The following is a 16418-nucleotide window of genomic DNA, read 5'->3' on the forward strand; positions in this document are numbered from 1 at the left end:
ACGAGGCTATATATAAGGGGCACTGGTAAAATCAAATCATATGTTATTTGTCACATGGATAGCAGATGTTAATGCGAGTGTAGCGATATGCTTGTGGTATTGGAGTCTCTGATAATTTTATGGGCTTTATGGGATTTCCTCTGACACCGCCTATTATATAGGTTCTGGATGGCAGTAAGCTTGGCCCCAGTGATGTACTGGGCTGTTCGCAGTACCCTCTGGAGCACCTTTGGTACATTTAACCTTTATTTATTTAGGCAAGTCAGTTAAGAACAAATTATAATTTACAATTACAGCCTACATACTGTATACATAGAGTTGAAGTCGGAAGTTTACACACACCTTAGCCAAATACATTTAAACACAGTTTTTCTCAATTCCTGACATTAAATTTTTGTAAAAATTCCCTGTCTTAGGTTAGTTAGGATCATCACTTTATTTTAAGAATGTGAAATGTCAGAATAGTAGTAGAGAGAATGATATATTTCAGCTTTTATTTCTTTCATCACATTCCCAGTGCATCAGAAGTTTACATAAACTCAATTAGTATTTGTAGCATTGCCTTTAAATTGTTGAACTTGGGTCAAATGTTTCGGGTAGCCTTCCACAAACTTCCCACAATAAGTTGGGTGAATTTTGGCCCATTCCTCCTGACAAAGCTGGTGTAACCGAGTCAGGTTTGTAGGCATCCTTGCTCGCATACCCATTTTCAGTTCTGCCCACAAATGCTCTATAGGGTTGAGGTCAGGACTTTGTGATGGCCACTCCAATAGCTTGACTTTGTTGTCCTTAAGCCATTTTGCCACAACTTTGGAAGTATGCTTGGGGTCATTGTCCATTTGGAAGACCCATTTGCGACCAAGCTTTAACTTCCTTACTAATGTCTTGAGATGTTGCTTAAATATATCCACATAATTGTCCTCCCTCATGATGCCATCTATTTTTGTGAAGTGCACCAGTCCCTCCTGCAGCAAAGCACACCCACAACATGATGCTGCCACCCCGTGCTTCACGGTTGGGATGGTGTTCTTCGGCTTGCAAGCCTCCCCCTTTTCCCTCCAAACATAATGGTGGTCATTATGGTCAAACAGTTCTATTTTTGTTTCCTCAGACCAGAGGACATTTCTCCAAAAAGTACGATCTTTGTCCCCATGTGCAGTTGCAAACCGTAGTCCGGCTTTTTTATCGCCACTTTGGAGCAGTGGCTTCTTCCTTGCTGAGTGGCCTTTCAGGTTATGTCGATATAGGACTTGTTTTACTGTGAATATAGATACTTTAGTGCCGGTTTCCTCCAGCATCTTCACAAGGTCCTTTGTTGTTGTTCTGGGATTGATTGGCACTTCTCACACCAAAGTACGCTCATCTCTAAGAGACAGAAGGCGTCTCCTTCCTGAGTGGTATGATGGCTGCGTGGTCCCATGGTGTTTATACTTGCATACTATTGTTTGTACAGATGAACGTGGTCCCCTAGGGCATTTGGAAATTACGCCCAAGAATGAACCAGACTTGTGGAGGTCTCCAATTTCTTTCTGAGGTCTTGGCTGATTTATTTTAATTTTCCCATAATGTCAAGCAAAGAGGCACTGCTTTTGAAGGTAGGCCGTGAAATACATCCACAGGTACACCTCCAATTGACTCAAATTAAGTCAATTAGCCTATCAGAAGCCATGACATCATTTTCTGGAATTTTCCAAGCTTTTTAAAGGCACAGACAACTTAGTGTATGTAAACTTCTGACCCACTGGAATTGTGATACAGTGAATTATAAGTGAAATAATCTGTCTGTACAAAATTGTTGGAATAATTACTTGTGCCATGCCATGTCCTAACCGACTTGCCAAAACTATAGTTTGTTAACAAGACATTTGTGGAGCGGTTGAAAAATGAGGTTTAATGACTCCAACCTAAGTATATGTAAACTTCCGACTTCAAATGTATTATATATCAACTATTCCAACTGGCATTTTAGTGGGATTTTACAAGAAGAATTCGGGAAGAATGGAATAATCGATTACTTAGGAAATTCGACAGAGCATCAAGGAAGCTGCAAATCTTTTGAAAAGACAAGATTGAAAAAATCTAGCTGGTTGGTTTTGATGAAAATCTTGCTTTAGTGTGTAGGGTGCTGTCCATGGTGATGATAGAGAGCAGCTAGATTTTGTGCAAGGGAACATGTCACTTCATGATCAAAAGCATTTTTTGTACTTATGTTTATTGTGGTATAGTGTGATATAAGCAGAACTCAATATAGTTCCAATGCAAGAACCCAAATGCTGCTCCTGGGTATAGCTATATATCTGTATGTCTTCATTATGGAAATACATAGGCTACATTTGATAATGGGTTTCTTGGTAGCCTATTGGTTTTCATTGCTTAAAATGGAACTGTACGTTTGGACGTGATTGGACGTGTTTATGGGAGGCTGGCATTGCTTAGTTGATTACATTACACCAGCATTTTCCCAAACTAGGGGTCGTGCCTTATTTGAAAATGGGGTCACGAGAAGCCTCATTAGAACAGAATAATGCTGTTCTTTTTCTACATACAAAAGGATTGCTTGATAATCTTCTGAACCGAATACCTTTCTGATGCGTTTCAGTCACTTCAAACCAACCAAACCATCCTTCATCTGTCAGACTGATTTGTAATAGACTGTCAAGGCCCCAATGAAAAAAGTTAACATTGGCCGTTGATTACATCACCTTTTTTGAAGGATGGAGCTTGCATTTTTTTAAATACTGTATATATAAAATGGGGTCGTGTGCCAAAAAGGACTAGTTTACTGCCAAATGTAAAAACACCCTACTCCTCAACAACAAACTAAACAACAACAAAGTGCTCATTACGATGTGTGTGCATGCGCAGTGGGGCATGCATGTCTTTCAGATCTTTCCCATTGCTGTCGTATGTTTACTCTCTATGGGTTCTCCTCTCCCAGTATCTCCATCTGAGCGACACACAAATGCACGCACACACTAAACATGCCACTGTGAGCCGAGTGGCAGGAAGGCCGGTAATGATGGCACCACATTTTGGGCTCCCTCAGACAAGGGGACTGACCACCTCAAAGCCCCATACAGACTTGCCTGTTCAGTCAACTCGGCTCGGTGCTTGGGGTCCTCCCGGAACCAAGACACCAGAATATTGGATGTTTTCTTAAAGCCAATTTGAGAGGTTTGCTGTCAGAGAACCACATCCAGCCAGTCTTATTTACAGTATCAGTAAAAGAGGGGTAAATACACAGCAGCTGGGGCCACACATTCACCTATCTGTGACAGGGCTTTCCAGAGAAGAGAGTGGGGAGAGAGGAGAGAGAGGGGAGCGAGAGAGAAAGAGGAGAGAGAGAAAGAGAGAGGAGAGAGAGAAAGGGGAGCAAGAGAAAAAGAGGAGAGGGAAAGAGATAGCTGAGAAGAGAGAGAGAGAGAGAGAGAGAGAGAAAGAGAAAGAGAAGAGAAAGAGAAAGAGAGAGAAAAAGAGAGAGAGAGAGAGAGAGAGAAGAGAGAGAGAGAGAGAGAGAGAGAGAGAAGAGAGAGAAGAGAGAGAAGAGAATAGAAGAGAGAGAGAAGAGAGAGAGAGAGAGAGAAGAGAAGAGAAGAGAGAGAGAGAGAAGAGAGAGAAGAGAGAGAGAGAGAGAGAGAGAGAGAGAGAGAGAGAGAAGAGAGAGGCCGCTGCAATGCTGAGCAGTCACCACTCTCTGTGCATTTCAGAAGCTTACTAACTCCACTGAAAATTACCAGGCATCAATTCATTACAATTCAATATATTTCTGTATTATGATATTATGGATATGACTATGATTTATAAATAGTTACCTCTTCATTCCAATCACACGCTGTACACTAATGAGACACACAAATAATGGCCAGGGATCACTCTACAGTGTAACTCTGTGCTCTTTGCATACGACATGGACATGTCAGCCCTCACATTGATAGAAATAGCCCTAAAGCATGAAGGATGGTCATAATGGCCTATTTCACCCTCTCGACAGGGCACAGTATTTCGACAGGGCACAGTACACAATATATTATACAAATATGTCATGCACAGAGCTACCACTGTAAACACACGGTGGAAGAACATTCAGACACACAGCAGCTGAACTTTGACTGAGCCTCAGTGGTAGACTGCAGCCAGGACAGGTAAGCCAGTTTAGATCCACACATTAATATGCGGGTATGCATACTGGTATTGGGTATAGGGACCAGTTGTTTGATTTTGACTGACAGTCATGTGGGAAGTGATTAGGTTATTCTATTACTGTTTATTGCATGCGAATGTCATGCCATGTTTCATATTTTCTGCATCAACTAAATTGATAACTATAGGCTCTGTCCTCCAGGTAAATGGATGGTGATAGATGTGATTCAAAGCAACTTTGGGGAAATAATATGAGTGAGCATGTTCAACCAGTGTCTACACAGTACTGACATGTTCTATACATGTCATGTGCTTTTTCTGTCAGGAGGTGGCATCATGTCACACAAGGGACAATGAAAATACCGTGTATGACAACACCTCCGAGACAGATGGGAGAACAGAGCCAAGAAGTTCAGTGATATATAAAAACAAGAGCAGCAGAGGTGGCAAAATAGTTCCCTGAATGGGTAAGATTTCATCTGAATTTAAAAAGACTAACATTCACCAACAAATATAGACTTAGTATATGAACACAGAACATGGTGCCTTTGAAGTGATTGACCATAATTTACAGTATTCTAAATAAATGTTCAGAACCTCTGAATTATCATAAAAAGAGTGAAAGAAAGGGAAAAATCCCTCAGCATCTTACAATCAAATGGCTATAAGTGTCACGTCTGCTCCAACTCCCCCCTCTGGCGCTCGAGTTCGCCAGGCTGCTTATCATTACGCATACCTGTCACCATCGTTACACGCATCATCGCTTCATCGGACTCACCTGGACTCCATCACATTACATTATTAATTACCTCCCCTATATCTGTCATTTCCTCAGTTTCTTTCCCGAGTCAACATTAATGTTATGTGTCCCTTGTCCAGATTCTGTTCATGTTTTGTTTCCTGTCTGTTTATTAATTAAATATTCACTCCCTGTATTTGCTTCTTGTCTCCCAGCACCTGTCCTTACAATAAGAAGTTTTTCTACAAAGGATTCCTGTTTTTCTAAGAAGGGCTCCAAAGTGAGGAGCTTTGGAGGTGTAAAGATGTGGCTGATTTAGATGGCCACAGCTATCTATTTGTGTGGGGGTTTTATGTGCTCTTGGTGGCTTGTCACACCGTAGAACACAGGTCTACAATCCCGGTAGAGTCACTTCTGACGACTGCACTGTGAGAGGGGAGGGGTGGTTGGGGGTCTGTTTGATGCATGCACTCTTTCTTGTTGCCCTCCAAAACTTTGAGATTATTCTTTTTTATATTTTCACACAGAAACATACTACCTCCTGAACTAATTGTTATGATCTTCTATTCAGATAGTGCCCTTTCCCTCTCATGAGAGGCAGCAGGGTAGCCTAGTGGTTAGAGCGTTGGACTAGTAACCGGATGGTTACATCAAGGGGTGGAGTTAATTTAAGGTTAATTTAAGGGGTGGCATTCAATTGTAACCCAGTGCTTTTCTTTCTTCAAATCACACCTATTGATTAGGGGCTCCCGAGTGGCGCAGTGGTCAAAGGCACTGCATCTCAGTGCTAGAGGCATTACTACAGACCCTGGTTTGATTCCAGGCTGTATCACAACCAGCCGTGATTGAGTCCCATAGGGCGGTGCACAATTGGCCCAGCATCGTCTGGTTTAGGGTTTGGACAGGTTAGGCTGTCATTGTAAATAAGAATTTGTTCTTAACTGACTTGCCTAGCTAAATAAAGGTAAAGAAACAACAAAAAAGAAATAGGTTGCACCTCCGTCACTCGGTCGCATCATGCCATTGATATGAACGTTCTCAAGCCACCCTATACCGGCGGCGCCATAGTGGTGTCCTCATGTGGTGATAAGCCCAATCTTTCTGGATGGAGGCTAACTACTGTTTAGTCTAAATTACACTATAGTGCCTGGAAATACGATGACATTGCTAAAGTAGTCAAATATTTAGTAGGAAACAAAATGTACTTTAGACAGATGGCAATGTTGTCATTAGCTAGCACAGTTTGTTAAAAATACATAACAATGCTAACGGCAGGGTAGCCTAGTGGTTAGAATGTTGGACTAGTAACCAGAAGGTTGCAAGTTCAAACCCCTGAGCTGACAAGGTACAAATCTGTCATTCTGCCCATGAACAGGCAGTTAACCCACTGTTCCTAGGCCGTCATTGAAAATAAGAATTTGTTCTTAACTGACTTGCCTAGTAAAATAACGCTAGCTAAAATCTGGTGGCCGGCCTCCTCTCAATCTTAGCCAGCTCGCTGACATTATACTGCATCTAAAGTCAATCTGGTGACACCAAAATTTGTTTTTCCTACTAACTATTTGCCTCCTTTTGAATGTCATTGTATTTCCAAACACTAATGCACTTTTGATGAAATCTTCATTGATGATGCATTGAGTACAATGCTTAGTCAGGCATCAGTCCAAAACAAACATGCAACCTACGATTACCTAAAAATCCATATGTGATTCCAATAAAAATAAATATTCTAACTGGCCATTGTTCTGTGTGCTCCATAGGCTTTTTCAAGAGGGGAATTATAGTTTGGCAGTCAGAAATGGCACGGCAACGGACAACAAACTGAAGGACAGATTACTGTAGCTCTGCTGGTATCACTTTTATAGATAACTTTGATACCTTTTGGAGACAGAAGATACTCTACAGGAATTATGGAGTCCATCTAAATCATCTTGGCTCCTGAACTCTGTCCACGCATTTCGAAGCTGCGTTGAAACAATTACTTATTAATGATCCAAGACCAGCTCAGTTAATCCCTGACTTTTTCATTGGCAAGATAAGCAAATTTAGGGATGACATGCCAACAACAAATGCTGACACTATACATCTAAGTATATCGGACCAAATTATGAAAGACAAGAATTGTACTTTTGAATTGAGTGAAGTCAGTGTGGAAGATGTGAAAAAAATGATTGTTGTCTATCAACAATGACAAGCCACTGGAGTCTGACAATCTGGATGGAAATCACTGAGGATAATAGCAGACTATATTGCCACACCTATTTGCCACATCATTAATTTAAGCCTACTAGAAGGTGTGTGCCCTCAGGTCTGGAGGGAAGCTAAAGTAATTCCACTATACAAGAATAGTAAAGAGAGAGGATCTATAGCAGACCAATCAGCCTGTTACCAACCCTTAGTAAACTTTTGGAAAAAATTGTGTTTGACCAGATACAATGCTATTTTACGGTAACAAACAGACTTTCAGCATGCTTATAGGAAAGGACACTCAACAAGACAGTACTTACACAAATGACAGATGACTGGCTGAGAATTTGATGATGAAATTATGATAGTTAGACTTCAGTACAGCTTTTGACATTATCGATCATTGTCTGCTGCTGGAAAAATATATGTGTTATGGCTTTACACCCCCTGCTATAATGTGGATAAAGAACACAGTCAACACAGTCGCTACAGTTCCATTAGTTTTCATTGCAGCTTTGTTTGAATGTCGGGTTGTGCAAATTTGTACTGAATGGGGTTAGTCAACAGTACACGTCAGCTACTACAGTGACTGAAATGACTGCAACACTTAACAAAGATCTGCAGTTAGTTTCAGAATGGGTAGCAAGGAATGAGCTGGTCCTAAATATTTTCTAAACTAAACGCGTTCTATTTGGGACAAATCATTCACTAAACCCTAAACCTCAACTACATCTCGTAATGAATATTGTGGAATTGAGCATGTTGAGGTTACTAAACTACTTAGAGTAAACCTGGATTGTAAAGCTGTCATGGTCAAATCATATTAATACAACAGTAGCTAAGATAGGGAGAAGTATGTCCATTATAAAGCACTGCTCTGCCTTCCTAACAACACTATCAACAAGGCAGGTCCTATAGGCCCTAGTTTTGTCGCACCTAGACTACTGTTCAGTAGTGTGGTCAGGTGCCACAAACAGGGACTTGGGAAAATTGTAGTTGGCTCAGAACAGGGCAGCACAGCTGGCCCTTAAAAGTACATGGAGAGATAACATAATGACATGCATATCAATCTCTCATGGCTCAAAGTGGAAGAGAGATTGATCATTACTTGTTTTTGTAAGAGGTGTTGACAAGGTGAATGTACCGAGCTGTCTTTTTAAAATAATCGCACACAGCTTGGACACTCATGCATACAAAACAAGACATGCCACCAGAGGTCTCTTCACAGTCCCCAAGCCCAGAACAGACCATGGGAGGCGCACAGCACTACATAGAGCCATGACTACATGGAACTCTATTCCACATCAGGTAACGGACGCAAGCAGTAGAATCAGATTTAAAAAGCAGGTAAAAATACACCTTATGGAACAACGGGGACTGTGAAGAGACTCACACAAAGGTACAGACACATGCATACGCACACATTGTGATATTAATGCATGGTGGTATTGAACATTTTGTGTTGTGGAGATGTGGTGGTGTAGGGATGTAATATGATGTACTATTTTATCTTTAGCTCATTCAGTACAAACATGGTTCACTGTTTTATCTTTTGTTTTACATGTAATGTGGGTGCTTTGGTGTGTTTGGACCCCCAGGAAGAGCAGCTAATGACTAGGCAGAGTTGTGTGTTCTTTTGCCGATCTTAAGCTTTTGTTTTTATTGGCCCGTCTGAGATTTGGCTTTTTCTTTGCAACTCTGCCTAGAAGGCCAGCATCTTGGAGTCGCCTCTTCACTGTTGACATTGAGACTGGTGTTTTGCGTGTACTATTTAATGAAGCTGCCAGTTGAGGACCTGTGAGGCATCTGTTTCTCAAACTAGACACTAATGTACTTGTGCTCTTGCTCAGTTGTGCACTGGGGCCTCCCACTCCTCTTTCTATTCTGGTTAGAGCTAGTTTCCGCTGTTCTGTGAAGGGAGTAGTACACAGTGTTGTACGAGTTCTTCAGTTTCTTGGCAATTTCTCACATGGAGTAGCCTTCATTTCTCAGAACAAGAACAGGCTGACGAGTTTCAGAAGAAAGTACTTTGTTTCTGACCATTTTGAGCCTGTAATCAAACCCACAAATGCTGATGCTCCAGATACTCAACTCGTCTAAAAATCTGCCGTTTTCAGCTACAATAGTATTTTACAACATTTAGTCTAAACTGTATTTCTGACCAATTTTATGTTATTTTAATGTACAAAAAATGTAATTTTCTTTAAAAAAAAAGGACATTTCAAAGTGACCCTAAACTTTTGAGCGGCAGTGTATATCTTTTTTAGAATAAAAAATATATATAATCAAAAATTTGCACACTGTGTTCACCTTTTGATTTTTTTTTCTGGTCCCTGCAATCATTACGTAACAAAGAGCCACATGACAGGGAGCCACATGACAAAACCGTTTATGGCAAAACCATAAATCTGTAAGGCAAAAATAAGCCACAAGAGGCACCTAGGCCTTGAATTGGAACAGACAGCATTTTAACTACTTTGCAGATATATCAGTCAAAAATGTCAAATTCCCAGTTTATGCTTCAAAACCAACTTCTTAGGGATAGGGGGCAGTAATTTCACGTCCGGATGAAAAGCGTGTCCAAAGTAAACTACCTGTTACTCAGGTCCAGAAGCTATCCATATGTACTGGTAGATATGGATAGAAAACACTCTAAAGTTTCTAGAACTGTTAAAATAATGTCTGTGAGTATAACAGAACTGATTTTGCAGGCAAAACCCCAAGGACAAACAAAACATTTAGGTCATAGTATTTCCCAATGGTTTTCTATGAGAAGCACTATTTAATAGGAACCTGGTTGCAGTTCCTATGGCTTCCACTAGTCTTTAGAAATTGGTTGATGTTTTTCTTTTGAGAAATGAAGATGTATGGCTGTTCTTTGTAAGTGTCACTCCATGTGGACTCTACTGTTTGGTGCGCTTGAACTGGAACGCACTTCACGTTGTTTTCATCCGGTATTGGAAACAGTTTATCCTGTCTTCATTTTATCTATTATTTACATTTTAGGAGACCTCAGGTTGGATTAGGAACATTGTTTGAAATGTTTGGACCAAGTTTACAGGTAACTTATTAGATTCATTGTAGTCATGCTGGGCAAGTTGGAACCGGTGTATTTCTGAATCAAACGCGCCAAATAAATGGACATTTTGGGGATATAAAGAAGGACATTATCGAAAAAAGGACCCTATGTGATTTTTCTGGAACATTTTGGAGTGCCAACAGAAGAAGATCTTCAAAGGTAAGGCATTTATTATATAGTTATTTCTGACTTTTGTGTTGCCACCTGCTTGGTTGAAAAAGATTTTCATGTGTTTGTAGGCGGGGCGCTGTCCTCAGATAATAACATGGTCTGCTTTCGCCGTAAAGCCTTTTTGAAATTTGACACTGCGGCTGAATTAACAAGAAGTTCTGCTTTATTTTGATTATTACACTTATATTGTTGTGAATCTTGAATATTGATATTTCTGTAGTTTGAATTTGGCCCTCGGTAATTTCACTGGATGTTGTCAAATCGATCCCACTAAAGGGATTGGCGCGCGAAGGGATCACTAACAGGATTATTAAGAAGTTTTAAAAATATGTTCTATTTGACAAAAAAAATCACATGATGTACAGTAAGGTATTGTTGGAAGAATAGATGGATGCATTTCAATGCATAATTAACATGATTCACCAATACATTTCTTGGTAGTCCAAAAAATATTGCTATCAGGTGGTAGTCATCTACTTTATGAAATTACAGCCTGATGCGCTTGCATCTGTGAATTCAACTTCAATTGAGGCTTTCCTGTGTTCCATTAAAAGCGCGCAGCAGATGGAAAGTGTACAGACACATGCCACAGTCATAGCTAGGCTACTTTAATGTTGCAGTCTGGCTTCAGTTTTTTAAGTTTGACAATGAATAACCAAAAAACAAAACCTGCAACTAAACACCATGCAAAAGAGAAACATGTAGGCCAATTACAGCAACATTTGAGCAGTAGCCTAGGCTGGCTACTCAACTACAAGATATTTTGAATGCACCATAAAGCAATGCTGCATTCAACTGCATGTTTTAAAATGTTTTAAGTTTACATGTTACAACAACCTACAATGTTTGAGTTATTTTGAGTTATTAAATACTTTTTGATTAGGGTCACAGCATATTCTGCACATCTGCAAGCAAGCATAGAATTGTCCAAAATGCCTTACTATACACCATTCCCAAACATTCTATGAATGTCTGAAAATGTGAAAATGACTATATCTATATGAACAGATTTTAATAAGATTTAATGTTGCTAAAATGCTGTCAGTTCACTTTAAGAGATCACAGCCACACAACAAGCTGGCAAATAATTGTATTGTAAAATGTAAATATAACATAAAAAAAAAATCACAGAGATTTACACGCAAAAAACAAAGTCAAGATGTAAAAATAATGAAAGACTAAACACTATCATGTATTATCTCTGATTTAAAGTTAAGTCAGGTTAAGTGTAATAGTGGACTATAGTATTAAAGTTCCACAAGAAAAATATACATTTTACTCTACGATTGACAATGAAGTTATTTAATTTGAACTCTCTCTGAAATTTCTGAACACAATAAGATTTTTGTAGGTAAATAGCGTGGGAAGACCATAAACCATTTGACGAAAATGTGGCTGAGGACTCAGATTACCCTTAAACTCAGTGTTATAAACTGCATTGAATTTATGGTGTGTTATGGACATTTGAAAATAATGTGGAAATGCTTGTATTTAAATCTTAAAGGCGTAATCCATAATTTGATTCATCCCAAATGCCAGTGAGTTTCTTAGCCAATCGAAGCATTGGGGGCGGGTCTAAGACAAGCACAAACACCGTTCCCACTCACAGTGAAGGAGCAAGGTAGGGACATTGTATTTATATATTTATTTATCATTCAGTTATGAACAATAGTCCCATTGAGATATAAATCTCTGTTTTATGGGAGCTCTAGCTAAGAAGTAAAGGCTAGATAGTCTGTGTAATGGATTATGAAGTCTGTAAAGTAGATAAGGCCTGTTTTTCTGTACAAGCTAGCTAGATAGTGTTAGCCTCAGTGGCTATTTAGGGTGTTCAAGGAACAGCTGTTGTTGCTCTACCAAAAATAGCTGCTATAGATATGGACACTTATTCTGGAGAGTGGCTTGCATGCATATCAATAAATCAGACCGGTGCCATAAATGATTGTACATCATAGTTTATTGGAAAATACAGCTTCTGTCAATGAGTCCAACATATTTGATGATACATTTAAAACTATTGCCAAATAATAGTTAGGCATTGCTCTTTGCGAAGAAACAAATTTGTTTTTTGACCATTTTGATTGAAAACAATCACAGTAAGGTACTTCATTTTTACCCAGAAATGATTTGATATTGATATAAAAATGGCTGCATTGGGCCTTTAAAACTACACTCAACCCAGATCTGCAATAAATGAATGCCAGTGTCTGGACTATACTAACATGCTGTCATGCATGCTATGTGTTTTTTTTCTGTCAGGAGGTGGCATGATGTCGTCAGACAGGGATAAAAGGGCTGTGTTTGGTAAAGGAATCGCGTTCGACCCCTGCCAACTTCAAGACCCTTGGGAGAGCAGAGCCCAGAAGATCAGTGAGAAGGGACAGCAGGAGAAGGAGGGGCAGGAAAATAGAGACCTGAATCGGTAAAAATCACAAAACAAATGTAATACATGAACACACAGACTTTCAGAAAGACAGACAGACAGACAGACAGACAGACAGACAGACAGACAGACAGACAGATAGATAGATAGATAGATAGATAGATAGATAGATAGATAGATAGATATGGGGGTTGTTGAGGTCTGGTCTGTTTTGTGGTCTGCCTCTAATTTTCTCCCCATCCTCAACTCTATTCTTGATCATCTCCTCAATAATGGTATGGTGTTGTTTTTTTTCTAATTCGCTATGGTTTTGTGTGTTCATCTGTAGGCTTATTAAAGAGCGGCACATTCGACTGATGGCATTGGAGAAGAAAGGAAAGGGCAGAAATATGGTGTATTGTCCTCTACTGAAACGGTTTAGGCTTGATCCTCCACTAGACGCAGCCCCGCCCCCACCTCCACCCCGACCCACTCCCAAGAAATCACCACGACGGGTGAAGATAGAGATCCCCAAGCCAGTGGAGAAGAAGCCAACCCCACCTAAACCATCACCTCCTCCTCTGCCCAAAGTCATTCTCTCATACAAAGACTTACAAAGACGATCTGAGGGAAAATGGTGGAGGGGTATTAGGGATAGAGAACTACCGAATGGTCCAAGTGAATGGTCAAAGCCCTTTAAGTGTCGACCACTGCAGTTCAGTAGAATCCTTTACGACCAAACAATGTCTTGGCAGCAGGGATGGCCAACATTCAGCCGGGAAAAAAGCAACAAACTACTGAAAGTTAAACCTTTGGATGACAAAGTTAACCTTAAAGAGTGGAAGGATTCTTGGAAGATGTCCAGGCCTTTACCCAAGCAGCACACAGAAAACAGGGGCATTACAGAAAAAGTAAAGTCTTTCAGAGAATGGCAGAATCGCTTGTCAATCAGCAGAAATAGAACATCTACGGCAGTGGAGAAGAAAGGAAAGAGCAGGGACATGTCTAACTTCAGGTCTAAAGTGACACCTCCATCAACTATACAGAGCTCTGAGCCACCAACTCATGAGAAAAAACATGAACCACTCCAGCTGAGGAAGGAGAGCTCTGAGGAAAATAAGCCCTCCGCACCCAAGAGCGCAAAGCCCCCAGCCCCACAACCCAAGGAGAAGAAGCTGCTTGCCATAAAACTGTCACCTCCTCAGGATGACACAGTAAATCTTCCATGGTGGAAGAAAGTTTGTAGGACGTCCAAGCCTTCACTCAAGCAGCAAACAGAGAATCAGATGATTGCAGAAAATGTTAAGACAGGGACGGGCGATGACATGTCTGACTCCAGGAAAATTGTGATGAGCCTTGACAATGATGCTGACATTGAAGCAGCACATTTGGAGACCAGGTTTGGAGACCAGGTTTGGAGGCCAAGTTTGGAGGCCAGGTTTGGAGTCCAGGCTAAGGTGGTACCTCCACCCACACCACCCACAAAGAAACGTGAACCACCCAAGAAATCGCAGTTTGATGCCCCCCAAAAAACTCAGGCTTCATCGGACATACTTGATGTCAATAAATGGTCAGAAGCCTGGAGGACTCAACCACTGTTGTTGAACATTAAAGAACAAGTATCTCTGGAGGCTTGGGAGCGGGAATGGCCAGAGTTCACAGAGGAACAAAGTGATAAACGACTGAATGCTAAGCCTTTGGATGACAATGTAAATCTTACAGAATGGGGGGATGCTTGGAAGACGCCCAAACCTTTAGCCAAGCAGCACACTGAGGACTTGACGGTTACAGAGACAGTAAAGCCCAAAGCCTTGACAGGTTGGAGAGAGGCAAGGAGGCTCTCTGGTGACAATGTTCAAATTAATCCTCCAAGTCTGAAGGATTGGCGTGACTCGTGGAGTTTCTGCCAAGAACATCGCTGGTGGAAGGTTTCTATGGACTCCCAGATGTCAAAACAACTTTTTTCCCATCTAAGGAAAAGGGGCGGAGGGCTTTTTTTGTTTTGTTTTTTGTTTTTGTTTCTTTGTTTTCTTGGACACAATACGGACTGGGGACAATAGGACTTAATTACCATGACAGCCATGAAGCAAGCAAACATTGCAAACAAATAAACAACACAACACATTTAGGTTAAGACATGAAAATGATGACAACCATGCATTATAACCTAATTAACTTAAAGTAACTTTTGAAAGAACAAACTCAAAGAAAACTGTTAACAGTATGTGATGGGACATGCGAGGAAAGGAGAGGAAAGTAAAGGGAAGGAAAATAAGGCTGGTAAAAAGCAAGATGTTATGGCAAGGATTTTGTAAAGTGTATGTATGCAGATGGGATTAGGCTGGGGGAGATTGTGGGCTGAGGGCCCTTGGGTAATGTTTTTGTCAGCAGATAAACTTTAGAAAAGATGGTGGATAAATGAAGAAGTCTTTTTCAGGCCGTTTACCATTGAAGAAAATGGTCACAGTTCCGGTCTACTTATTAAGGAGTGGTTCTCGGGTCTGGTATAATTAGTTAATTGACTGTACTGTATATGAACCAGAAAAAATGAAGGAGTGAGGTGTTTCGCTTCCTCCTCCGTCTCTGACTGTAGGCAGTTCCTACTCCCATCATGACCCAAACTGACAGAGCTGCACTAGTTGACTTCAAGAAACCTGAAGAAGCTTCCTTTTCAGATATGTAGTGTTTGATATTAGCAAATGTGGGACACATTTTATTTTTAAGTGGGCAAGGATGTGACAGGGTGTAGCTGATATTGTTGAGTTAATTAACAGTCATGTTACATGCCTCCTATTGGTCTGTTCGAACTGATTCTTTGTGTTTTGTCTTAATTGATTGCAGGTGTGACTGCGGAGCATGCGTCTCCTCCTGTTATCTTAAAATGGCTGCATTTCCTGCCAACCAGGAAGAGGAAAAAAGAGCCGCTGCTACCTCCAAGTCCCCAGACTAGCTCTAGCCTATGGACTGAACTCCCAATCACAGTTGAAAATAATTATATCTAGTCTCTGTGTTTATTGTGAAATTCTGAGTACATCTTGTCGGATCAGTGCCTGTGAGGACTTGGAGACAGTCAGCAAAGGTAATTCTTGTTTTTTTGTGTTTGTGGGCTTGGCTATTCCATGCATGTAGCACTTTAAAGTCTTTCAGACATTTTTGAGAGTGATGAATGCATTTTTTTGTTACACTTAATACAGTTTGCTGTGCGTGCACTATAGATGGGTTAGCTGATAACGTCACAAATGATTCGTATGTTTCACTGGTGATTTCTGGATGGCCAGACAGCTTCCAACAATGACAAACGGCCTGTGGGGAATCGTAAGTGACTAGCTTCATCTTGTTCTTGATATGTGTCTTGTTAAGGCGTTTTGACTGATTTCATGTCAATGCTAATATGGCAAATCTGCTAGCTAGCAAACCAACAATAGCAATGTATTTGAGACAAGTGCTCATTGTGTAACTGTATGTTTTCAATAAACATTGACAACATGTCAATTATATTTATTCAATCTAAGTCAACCGTTTGTTTTGCCCCATAGTGCTGAATGTGCTGGTTGCGAAACAACCAACCTGTATAGTTGCTGTGCTTTGAGAGACTTTTACTAGCCTTAATTGAATATTGCATTTAAACACTGAAGTCTTACATGAATGCCCTGTTGTACTAGACACACAACTGTGACTTGAAATAACTAAATATTGCTTGTAATAACATTAAAGAGGGGCTGAACTTGCCGGTTCCACCT

Source organism: Oncorhynchus masou, chromosome 11 (genome assembly GCF_036934945.1).
Source record: "Oncorhynchus masou masou isolate Uvic2021 chromosome 11, UVic_Omas_1.1, whole genome shotgun sequence".
Taxonomy (NCBI): domain Eukaryota; kingdom Metazoa; phylum Chordata; class Actinopteri; order Salmoniformes; family Salmonidae; genus Oncorhynchus; species Oncorhynchus masou.